Below are 12,338 nucleotides of genomic sequence, written 5' to 3' on the forward strand. Positions count from 1 at the left end.
ACAACGACTACATAACATACCTTCTTTTCAAGTATATATGAAATATTGACAAAAATGACCATATATTGTGTTTTAAAGTAAGTCCTAACAAATTTCGAAGGATTAAAATAAAATAAAAAAGATGATGATGATATAAAGTATATGACTTTTATAGATAAAACTACACTCATGTCCTGGCTGATGTGGCTCAGTTGGTTGAAGTATCATCCTGTACATTTGAAGGTGGTAGGTTCAATACCTGTTCAGGGCACATACATGGGTTGCAGGTTTGATCCCCAGTCAGGAAGCATTGATCAGCAGGCAACTGATCAATGATGTTTTTCTCTCTCTCCCCGATATATATGAATAATAAAATAAAACTACAACTCATTATTGAAAAAAATTAAAAGGCACCTAAATAAATGAAATAATTCAATAAAAAAATATTATGGATCAGAAGACTCTATAGTGTAAAGTTATCTATTTCTCTAAACTGACCATGTGATCCTACGTAAAAACTATCATAGCACTTTTTGTGGAAATTGACAAGTTGATTTAAAATTCGCATGGAGAGCCCTGGCCAGTTTGGCTCAGCGGTTACAGCATCGGCCTGCGGTCCGGAGAGACCCGGGTTCGGTTCCCACTAAGGGCACGTACTTCGGTTGCAGTTTGCCCCGGCCCTGGTTGGTCGTGCGGGTGGCAGCCACTCGATGTGTCCCTTCATATCGATGTTTCTCTCTCTCTCTCCCTTCCTCTCTCTCCCTCCCACTCTATCTGTACAAAAAATGGAAAAATATCCTTGGGTGAGGATAAATAAATAAATAAATAAATAAATAAATAAATAAATAAATTTGCATGGAGAGACAAAGGACCTAATAGTGCTAAAACAATCCTTGAAGAATAGAGTTGGAAGACTTAAAAATCATCAGATATCAAGACATATCATAAAGTTATTTATTCTAATAAAGAAAATAAACTCACCAAAAATAGTGTAAGCTAGATCAGACCATTTTTCACCTCCTTTCACCTCTGTCACCATTTTGGCCCAAGCACTATCTCCCTCACCTGGATTATTGCAATTAGGTATCCAACTGGTCTTCCTCCCCCCTCCCATTCTTTCCTATATACTCTATTGTCCACACAGTAGTCAGATAATCATTTTATTATTATTTTTTAATCCTCACCTGAGAACATTTTCATTGATTTTTAGAAAGAAGGAAAAGGAGAGAAAGTGGTGGAAAGAAAGAGAGAAACATCAATCAGTTGCCATACGCATGTGCCATGACCAGGGCCAGGGATCGAGCCCACAACCTAGGTATGTGCCCAGACTGGAAATCAAACCCGTGACCTTTCTGTGTACAGGATAATGCTCCCACCAACGGAGCTACACCAGCCAGGCTCAGATGATCATTTTAAAACAAGGTCAGACCATGTCATGCCTCTGTTCAAAGCCTTCCAATGTTTTCCTACATCACTCAGAGTGAAATACAAAATTCTCACCGTGGTTTACAAGACTACATATCAGTGACCTTCAGCAGGGAGAAAGCTGATCCCTAGGGAGCATTTATAAATTGCTTGAGGGGTGGGGGCAACATTTTTGCTCGTTACAATGGGAAAATGCTACTGACATTTAGTGGTCAAGGAAAGACCACAGCTCTGCTAAACATCCTGTAGGTCACAGTCAGTCCTACAAAATGAAGAGATGCCCACATCCTGCATAAATCCATGTCTGGAAAGGCTTTCATGGGGTAAAAATCATTTAAGAAATATCTGAGAATCAAACTCCATTTTCTATAATTAAACATAAAATATTTCCTTCTTTAGCCCATACTATGTTCTCCAGGAATGCAACTACTGTGTAAACTAGAGGAAGATTGTACTGCATTTTCTTGGGAACTTTCACAGAAATTTCTACCTTTTTGAATAGGCTAGCCAAAGGCAACTCTGCTAGAAGTAGTTTATTCACCAAAACAACATGCCAGTTTTATTCTGCATTGGTAGCAGCTGCATACATATATGTACAAAGGATATATGAAGTTCATTTGGTAAACTTAGAGCCAAACATAATTAATTTAGCAGAGACATGTGAAACACAGGAAACAATCATTATTTAATTGATTAAAGATTTAAATATATGTTATTGCCAATATCTATAATTTTTAAAAACCTTTAACAAAGTGATAATAAATTTGTCATGAAAATTACACAATGGACTTGATTTAATTTTGAATGACCTATTGTTTTTGTTTTACTCTGCCATGGTCCACAAAGGTCTATTTCTCCAGGTTTTCTTGTATTACTCTTTCTTTTTCTTCCAGTCCATAATGCAGATGCACAATGCATCAAAAGATAAGGCTTCCAAGAGACTGGACATGTCCTGACATAGGTTGAAATTTCAAGTTGAAAAATATGAGTTGTTTTTTATATACACTTTGTCACTTTGTCCTGTGTCACAACAGGGATTTATTCTGACACTACACTTACCAAGAGGCCTACCTCATTTTCTCCATTTCTAAAGTCTTTCATTGGTCATGGCCTACATCTCTACTTCAGTTTATTTTCCATTTTCTCTTATGTGCACACAAGCCTCGTCTGCTGTTATTGATCCTGGCATGTATTCTAGTGCCACCTGCACTGCTTTTCCATTTTCTGGTCATTCTTATACCTTATGGCTGCTTACATTGCTACCCAAAAGACATTTATTACCAGTACATCGATAAAATCATCTAACAACTTAATTTTGTCTTCCAGTGTAGTTACTTATCATTCTAAATGATAAATTACTCTCTTTTTTTCCTTTACATTACAAATAGGACACTGTATTAATTTTTGACATTACATGGGTAAGTGATAATGATCTATTCATTTCATGTCAGGGTAGTAACAAGGCAAACTATATATGATAAGAAGGGAGGGCTGGGTCTGATAGTATTGAGAACCACTGTCCCAGCTGATCTGGCTCTCTGACTTTATCTCCTACCATACCTCCAACAAAAGCTCCCTACCTTGCTGTTCCTCAAACACCATAAGAACACTCTTGCTTTGGAGGCTAGGCGTGTTTCTTCCCTCGGCCTGAACTACCTTCCCCCATACATGAACTGCATGTCTTACTCCATTACTTCCTTCAAACCCCTGCTCAAATGCCATGTTCTCTTTGTACAGTCCTTTCCTGACCATCTGATTTAAATATCTCTCCACCTCATCATGCTTTCTCTCTCTTATCCTGCAATACTCTTTTTTAATGTCACTTATTATCACCTGAGGGACATTACTGATCTATTTACTCTCTGCCTCCTCACTCTAGAATGTAAGCCCCAAGACAGCAGGCACTTAATCTGTTCATTGCTGTTTCCCCGTGTTTTGTATAATGCCAGATATAATGGGAACCTGGTAAAACTGAATAAATACCTTACACCTGTCATAATGGCTATTATTAAAGAGTCGATAAATAACAAGTGTTGATGAGAATGTAGAGAAAAGGAAACCCTCATACAGTGTTGGGTGAGAATGTAAATTGGTGCACCCACTAAGGGAAACAGTATGGAGATTCCTAAAAAAATAAAAATAAAAATAAAACTACCATATGACCCAGCAATTTCATTTCTGGGTATTCATCCAAAGAAAATGAAAATACTAATGAAAAAAGACATATGCACACCTATGCACAATTGCAGATTTATTTGCTATAACCGAGATATGGAAGCAAACTAAATCTCCATCACTAGATGAATGAATAAATGGATGTGATACACACACACACACACACACACACAGAGGAATATTACTCAGCCATAAAAAGGAATGAAATCTTGACATTTGCAACAACCTGGATAGCCCTAGACGGTATTATGCTAAGTGAAATAAATCAGACAGAGAAAGGCAAATATCGTGTGATTTTACTTATATGTGGAATCTAAAGCAAACAAACAAAACAAAACAAAAACAGACTCAAAGAAATAGGTAACAAACTGGTGGCTGTCAGAGAGGAGGAAATGAGGAAATGGATGAAAAAGGTGAAGGGAATACAAGTCAGTAATATTGTGGTAACTTTGCACGGTGATGGATGGTTACTAGACTTAGTGTGGTGATCACATCATAAGGTATATAAATGTCGCATTACTGTTGTACACCTGAAATTAATAGATGGTATGCCAACTGCACTTTAATATTTTTTAAATGAATGGATAGATGAGCATCCTAAAGGCCAAAATGATCGGGATGTTGTACATTCATTTAATATTTCATTTGAAGAAAGGTTTCCACAACTGAAAAGCCACTGGCCTTTCAAATTAGCAAAGATTCAAAGGTACAGTAGTGCACAATGCTGATGAGGATATAGGAAAACAGACTGGTACTCACTATTTATAGGAATATAGGTGGTCCAACTTTATTAGAAGTTATGTGGAAGTATGTACTAAGAACTTTAAAAATGCAGTATATTTAATGTGTTGTTTTACTTAAGATCATTTTACTCTCACAGTATTATAAGGTAAGTATTATTGACTGTACTGCACAAATGAGAAAACTGAGACACCACTAATTTTTAGGAATAAGTATATGACAAATCAAGGATCGCTCCCAGGTTATTAAACTGTAATCCCAGGGCTTTCTCCACCCTTTTCCATCGTCTGCTAGTTCTCTTGTTATAGCACCTAACTCCTTACCACTAAAAACTGTGTCACATAAAATCTTTCCATTCTTAGTGCCTAGAACAATGTTCAACATTACAGGTGCTCAACAAATCTTTGTTGGAAGAGGGAATAAGTTTCTGAGCCGCAGAAGTCTCCATAGAAGGTGCATGACCCATAGAGACTATGACAAGAACAGCCCCAATATCTCTTTTACCCTATTCCATAATAATAGAATGTGAATGTTGACACACAGTTGCCCAGGATAGTGACTTCATTTTCTTCTCTTTTGTGGCTAATGTAGCCTTGTGGTTAAGTTTTGGCTAATAAAATATAAGCGGAAGTGGTAGGCGACTTCACACAGTTTTCTTGTTTAATACCTCCCTGCTGGCTGGAATGCAGGTGTGATGGCCAGAGTAGCCATACTGCATCTTGAGGTGACCTCTGTGGTGAGGGTCACAGTCAGTGAAACAACACGACAGCAGGATACTGGATCCCTAATTGTAAAACACCATATCAGTCTTCCATTCCTGTTTACATGACCTTTTACAAGAAAGAAATAAACTTGCATCTTGCCTAAATCACTATTATTTTGGATTTTCTGATTATCAGCACCCATCAGCTGCCCAGAACTAGTTCTATTAGGACTGCCACTTACTCCCATTTCCTTGTTACTTGATATTTGGCTAAACTGATTTGGCATTGTACTCATGACAGCCTATATGAATTATGCATTCCACTTAGCATTTTCAAAGATTCCATTGTAAATGGATATTTAATAAGCTTTTTCACTTAACCCTAAAAAGCAATAGAACAAAGTCATGCATAAAAAGCCATAATTTAGTGAACTATTTAATAATCACTTTCCAGAGTAATAATTGATTGTCAAAGACTGTATATCTAGGCAGGTCTCAACAGTATAATGGAATCAGAACAATGAAAAGTGTCTCAGCTGTCTCAGTCTTTCATTTCTTCAGAACCCTATTGCCAATGATTAAGAGATGAAGAGCTTGAGACTGGAAATGTTCTTGAGGGGAAATCTGGCTGAAATGATGAGGTCTGGCTTTATTATAATCTCCTCCTGTGTGCCTAATAAATTTGTAGTAATCCAAGCAAAGGACAGGAATTTTATTTACTGTATTATCTGTGAGATCTACAGAGAAGACAGACTACCAATTTAAAAGGTGGGTGAAAGGGCAAAGGGTGAAGGAGATTTTACTTATTAACAAAACTCGTCAAATCTGATGACTAGTATGATGATTAACAGTTAACAATGTGATCACGGCAATCCTATAGCCTTACTTAGATAATGTCCAAAGCACTGGCTCTCCCTCCTGCCTTTTAGGAGTTCCTGGTAAGGCCTCTGACCTGACACTTTATTCTCTCAAGTGGAGGGATCTCAACAAGGCCCAACCCGCCACAGATAATAAGATTTCAAGTATGTCAAAAGTTGATCTTTTTTCCCAAAAGAATGGGGACTCATAAACTATACCAATTGGGCTTTTAAAAAAAAATTACTTGTGGGTATTTCTTCACTTTGAGAATAGCTCAAAGATTTCAAAATAAAGTTAATAAGATGAAGTAGAAGTGGGTTGGTCTGTTACTCTGCCTTTATTTCACATAAGAGATGGCAGATAATGGATATTTTATCTTTTATTCACATTCACAGCAACCTAAGTTGGCAAAATCAGTAGTACTTGAATAAATGCACTAATTAGTGATCCTATAACCAGCAACGTATGTCATTACTACCTGTAATTCATCTCACCTATACCCTTTCACCTTATGACACAACATAGTACCTTATGTGCCCAGCCTGAGTTCCATCCCACACCCACCATCTCTAGCACCACCACAGGGCTCTGTGAGAAGTGAATCCTTGCTTCTTGTTGACTTTCCCAGGCTTAGGTGTGCTGGGCTCAGAAGTCACCAGTAAGAAGCTAAGGGTAGCCATCCCATTAGTGTGATGACCCTCACATTAATGCAGATTTATCACGGAGGTGTGAGAGGGGACAATGCACAGTGAGAAATAATTCTGGATACCTGGGGTCTAGGTCTTAAGACAGTGATGGGAAAAAAAATGAAAATGGGCAAAGAGAAAAAAAGTGCCATCAACATGGAATAACAAGAATAAAAACAATTCTGGTCTGACTATCAGAAGAACTAAATAGGTTCTGTCCTAACTATCTAATAAGCTGTATGGCCTTGCAAAATTCACTTTCTTTCACTGGATCTCAATTTTGTGATCTCTAATACAAAGTTAATTAGGTTGCCATCCAGCTCCAAATAGTATTTTAATGAAAATATGAAAGTAAGGGAACACTTACCAAAATTATCACCAAGACTCCAAAAGTTATTTTCCATATAATAAGAAAACAAAGTAAAATATGTCAAAAATGTTATTAAATGAGAATGTATTATTTTTAGTTTTAATGCAACAGACTAAGAATTTAACCTGTTCCTGCTATGATTGAAAAAATACATCAAGATGATAAATATGACTGATTTTATCAAGCCATCTTTCTCTTCTATAGTGAGATCAAGGTTTAGCATACTTTGCAGTGAATGAAGAATATTCCTCCCAAAATGAAAAATATATTAAGCACAACTCAATAATGTGCTGCATTATTATGTGTATCAGACTGCTTTCATTTGGGATAAGAGATGCTTGAACATGATTGTGGTTGGCTAGTTTTTAAGACTTTTTTTTTACTGTCAAAATGGTTTATCTACCCATCCTTATTAAACTCACATGTTTACCTATATGCTTTAAAACAGGCATTGTATAAAAACACAGCTACCTAGCTTCAGGCAGTTTACAGCTGCAGAATGACGGACTTAAATCACAACCAAACACTATATTTTTCAGTATTAAAAAATAAACAGCTTCCCATGTACAATAAGTCAATGTGTAACCTAACTGGAATAGGCAGCTGATTCAATCTACTGTCAAGGTGGCCATATTATTCTAAGCCTTATAGCAATATTGTATTTTTAAAAACTGTTTTTAATTGCACAACTCTTTCCACTTGTTTTACACAAAATAAATAAAATTATGACTTGAAAATATCACAAAACTACCTTTAAAGTAGAACTAAAACTCTACAATGTTAAGGTGGCAATTAAATATGTGGTTTATCAGCTAGTGCCCACCTCATCTTCCCCTGAAAGAGATTCTAAGCCCTAGGACCAGTCTTTAAAATTTTAAAGCATTAATAAGGTCTACATTAAGAAATCAAAGTTACAATTGAGCTATGTATTAAAATAACAATCCACAAAGGAAAATGCTTTTATCCTAGTACCCAAATAATTGTACCTGAAATAGCAAAAAAAAGCAATTATCTTGCCAACATTTAAAACTTCTTCACGTTAACTCACATGTGCTTAAACCTGTTATATGTGAAAATAGATCACTTCCAAGATTCAAATGCATTTGTCCTTTATGGTCTAAATTCAGGGACTTTATTATACAAAGAGGCAAGAATAAAAAATCATTTTTGGTCAGCATCTGTACTAAGAATCAGAAAAAAAAATACATCTAGATTTCACAATAAATTAGCAATTCATTTTTTATTTAACTCTGTATTTTAATCTTGAAAGAAAATCCTAATGAAATAAGTTTATTTTGAAAAAACAGGTTCTAATTTATTTCACAATTATTACTACAATCAAACCAACAGAAGGAATACAAATTCTTCTTTAAATACTAATATAAATATTTTATTTCTCATGTTCAAAAATGAATGAAAATTAAATACGTATGCACTTTGTATTTACTGAAAGCATCCAAATATTATCTAAAAGATTTTAGATTGTGACCAAAAAAAACCTGTAAATTACTGCACAAAGGGATTGTGTAAAGAAAAGTGTAATGAATGTGTCTGTCACTTTGAGTATAAAAGATATGCCCAAACTAGTTCTAACCAATTGTACTGGCGTCATTTAAACAATACAGATTGTTTTTCCTTGCCCAAATCCTGGTAGGTTCCCTGATTTATACCTCCAATGTACAAAAATTTGTTCCTAGGGTAGGAAAAGATGAAATCTGAAAAGCAAAGAGCCAAGAAAATGTTTAAATACTATGGAATAATATGCAGCCATTTAAAAGAATATATTAGAAGCTATACATATTGATATATGTCCATTGACATATGTTGCACAATGTGTACCATATCTTTTTTCATAAGAAAGAAACCCTATATACATGTGTATGTTTGTATGTGTGTGTACACATTTGTACTAAAGAATTAAGATAAGTGTGGAAGGATAAAAAACAGTAAGTATTGGTTACTCTTTGGGAGATAATGAGGGCTTAAAAGAAAATATATTAGTTTCCTTGTGTTAAATAATCTGATAAAATTTTAAAGTTTTTATTTTGAGATCATTATAGATCCATATTCACATAACAAATAATAGAGATATCCCAGCACCCTTTACCTAGCTTTCCCTAGAGGTCATATTAGGCAGAACTATAATACAATATCACAGTCAGGATACTAACACTGATACAGTCAAGCCAAAACATTTCCATCACAAGGATTTTTCATGTTGTCTTTCTAAAGCCACACACACTTGCTACCCAGAATCCCCTATCCCAAGTCTGTGCTTAACCCCTGGCAGCCACAAACCTATTTTCCATTTCCATAATTTTGTTACTGTAAGAATGTTGTATGAAAAAAGAAATCATCTTGGAAGAGAGACCAAGATGGTGGCAAATCAGGTGGTAGGTCCACTAACCTCTTCCCAGAACCAATCTGGAATTACAACTAAATTCTAAAACAATCATCCTGAATAACCAATGGAAGAGTAGCGGGAGAGACGCCTTAGAACCGCAAAATTACAGAAGAAACCACATCAAGCCTGGTAGGTAGTGCAGAGCTATGAAAGGACTGTCCAGGCTCCCATGGGTGGCAGCTGAAGTTCTGGAGGGATATCTCACCTGCAGCAGATGTGGGGGCACATTCCCCCTAAGAAGTGTGGGGTCTAAACCCCAAGCTGGGCTCCCAACCCTAGCACACCAGAACAGGGAAATGCACCCACATAATATCCGGCTGTGAATAAAAGAGTGGTTTCCGTCTGTGAGGGAGAGATGACCTACAGATGCTGGCACCTCCTTAAAGGGCCAACACACAAAATTGCATTCACAACCACTCACCCTGGGCTCCTGCAGAAAGAGGGCAGAGCAGACTAGAGTTGCATGAGGAGAGGTAGGTGTTGGCAGCCCTGGGGAAAGAGCTGAAGGGTCAGCTGCCTGGATCCCTGTGCTGAGTCATTCCCCCATACTGCAAAAGCTATCTTTCTGGAGCAGAGCATCCCCCTCCATGCAGCATCAGCCTAGAAGGAAACAATAGCCCTACTCGCTGAAATGTTTCTTGCCCCACCCTGAGGAGCTTATGCCCTACTAAAGAGTACAGCTGGAGGCTCTTTCATGACTAGGCTTAATAGGCAGGCTGCAGGTGGAGGTGATCTCTGGGTGCTTTGAGACATTTGCTGACCTGTTCTCAGGCCCAGTGCTGGTAAAATCCAGCCTTGCTGCATAGCTTGCTGCTTTCCACACACACACCCAGGCCCAGCAGAGAAATCCACAGGCTGTGGATCACTGATAGCTCCAAACAGGTTGCCTACGGCTAGTCACAGACAGAGTCTGACATAGGCCTACACCGGAATCCCTCTGAAGGGCACAGAACCAATATATCCAGTTGCCAGCTTCAGACAACAGAATATGATCCAATAAGCTTCATACACTGCATATCCACAGGGAGATATCAGCAGGCACAAAACCCTGCTGAGGCAAGTTTTATTTCACGTAATCAGCACCTGCACAACAGCTTTCACACTGTGTTGGTGGCTGAGCTTCACAGTCAGCCAGCCAGAGGGTCAATCCCATGCACAAAGGAGCAATGGCAATCAAAACTCAATTATAATAGGAGGGCCTACTTAACATGCACAAGGGACATTCCTAGAGCACCCAGCTCAGGTAAACAGGAAGACTAAGTCACAGGGTCCCACAGGACACCTACATAACACCACCCTACCAACACTGGGAGGCAAAGCAGATCTATATAATACATAGAAACAAACACAAAGAGGCAGCCAAAATGAGGAGACAAAGAAACAGGCCCCAAATGAAAGAACAAGAGATTCTTCAAAGAAAAGAACTAAATAAAATGAAGGCAAGCAATTTATCGGATATAGAGTTCAAAATAATGATTATAAGGATGTGCAACAGCATGAAAAAATAAAAAAAAACATAGAAGCCATACCAAAGGACAAATCAGAAACAAAAAATGCAATATCTAAAATAAAGAATACACTGGATGGAATAAACAGTAGGTTGAATGAAGCAGAGGACCAAATAAATGATTTGGAAGACAAGATTATAAAAAACCTCTCAATCACAGAAGCAAAAAAAAAAAAAAAAAATTTTAAACATGAGGACAGTTTAAGGAAACTTTGGTAAAATATGAAGTATAACAACATCTGCTTGATAGGAATACCAGAAGGAGAAGAGAGAGAGCAAGGAATTGAGCAAGGAATTGAGAACCTCTTTGAAGAAATAATGAACAAAATTATCACTAACCTGGTGACTAAAGAGGACACAAGTCCAGGAAGCAGAGTCCCAAACAAGATCAACCCCAAAAGGCCCATACAAAGACACATCATACTTAAAGTGGCAAAGGTTAAAGTGAAAGAGAGAATCTTAGAAGCTGCAAAGTAAAGGTAGTTATTTATCTACAAGGGAACTCCCATAAGACTGTCAATTGATTTCTCAACAGAAACATTTTATGCCAGAAGGGATTGACATGAAATATTCAAAGTAATGAAAGACAAAGACCTACAACTAAAGCTAATTTACCCACCAAACCTATCATTTAAAATTGAAGGAGAAATAAAGAACTTCCCAGACAAGAAAAAGCTAAAGAAATTTTTGATACTACAAAACCAGTATCAAAAGAAATGTTAAAGAGCTTGCTAGAAGAGGAAGAAAAATAAAAAAGAGGAGGAGGAGGAGGAGAAAGAGAAGAAGAAAAAGAAGAAATAAATAGAGGAACATAGTTAAAAATAAAATGGCAATAGCCTTAGCCATTTTGGTTCAGTGGTTAGAGCATTGGCCCATGGACCAATGAGTTGTGGGTTCGATTCCAGTCAAAGGCACGTACCTTGGTTCTGGTTTGTCCCCAGCCCCGGTCAGGTTGTGTGGGAGGCAACCAGTCAATGTTGCTCTATCACATCGATGTTCTCTCTGTCTCTCTCTCCCCCTCCCTCCCACTCTATCTGATGATAAATAGAAAAGTATCCCTCAGGTGAGGAATAAATAAATAAATAAATAAATAAATAAATAAATAAATAAAATGGCAATAAATGTCTCTATCAATATTTACTTCATTGAAAATAGTTTTTATTGATTTTGTAGATAAAGAGTAAGGGAGAGAGAGATAGAAACATCTATGTAAGACAGAAATATCAATCAGCTGCCTCCTGCATGCCTCCCACGGGGATTGAGTCCACAACCTGAGCATGTATTCCAACCAGAAATTGAACCAGGACTTCTAAGTCCTTGGGATGATACTCAATCTACTGAGCCACACTCACTGGGCAATCAATACTTGCTTTAAATGCAAATGGCTTAAATACTCCAATCAAAAGGGTAGCTGAATGGATAAGAAAACAAGATCTATATATATGCTGTCTTCAAGAGACACCTCAGAACAAAAGATACACACAGACTAA

At 37.2% G+C, this 12,338-nt stretch overlaps 1 protein-coding gene across 1 annotated transcript in view; it reads right to left on the reverse strand.

Moving 5' to 3' along the window:
- TTC6 (tetratricopeptide repeat domain 6) overlaps window positions 1-12,338 on the reverse strand; it is a 242,117-nt gene that overhangs the window by 196,523 nt on the left and 33,256 nt on the right. The window lies entirely within an intron of this gene.

The sequence above is a fragment of the Molossus molossus genome, unplaced genomic scaffold (genome assembly GCF_014108415.1).
Source record: "Molossus molossus isolate mMolMol1 unplaced genomic scaffold, mMolMol1.p scaffold_m16_p_1, whole genome shotgun sequence".
NCBI classification, from domain to species: Eukaryota; Metazoa; Chordata; class Mammalia; order Chiroptera; family Molossidae; genus Molossus; species Molossus molossus.